The sequence below is a fragment of the Microcebus murinus genome, unplaced genomic scaffold, assembly GCF_040939455.1.
Source record: "Microcebus murinus isolate Inina unplaced genomic scaffold, M.murinus_Inina_mat1.0 scaf064_hap2_Mmur4.0, whole genome shotgun sequence".
NCBI classification, from domain to species: domain Eukaryota; kingdom Metazoa; phylum Chordata; class Mammalia; order Primates; family Cheirogaleidae; genus Microcebus; species Microcebus murinus.
The window spans coordinates 4,540-4,961 of NW_027439010.1; the positions used below are offsets into that span (position 1 = coordinate 4,540).

The 422-nt window shown below is 63.3% G+C and overlaps 1 pseudogene; it reads right to left on the reverse strand.

Annotated features, from left to right (window-relative positions):
* Positions 1-303: 303 nt before the first annotated feature.
* LOC142869226 (uncharacterized) lies at positions 304-422 on the reverse strand (annotated as a pseudogene).

Genomic DNA, 422 nt, shown 5'->3' on the forward strand with positions numbered 1-422 from the left:
CATACTCGCTCAAAATGACGTCCTGGAATTCTCCTGGAACTCCCTCCCCTCTCAGCCTCTCAAGGTTTCCTCCAGCGTGTCGGTTCCCACAGACCAGACCTTTGGTCTGACACCTGACAGTCCAGATGCCACGCATGCTGCCGCGTGGCGGCGGTGTCACGGCTCGGGACAAGAGGAGGCCCCACGGTGCGGGCTGGGGCGCCAGGCACCGCGACGGGCGCTGAGGGTGGGGGTGATCCCCCGGACCGCCGCCGCGCTCCCAGAAAGGGGACAGAACAAGAGGCAAAAAACAAAAAAAACAAAAGCCTACGGCACCCGGTATTCCCGGGCGGTCTCCCATCCAAGTACTAACCAGGCCCGACCCTGCTTAGCTTCGGAGATCAGACGAGACCGGGCGCGTTCAGGCCGGCTTGGCCGGAGAC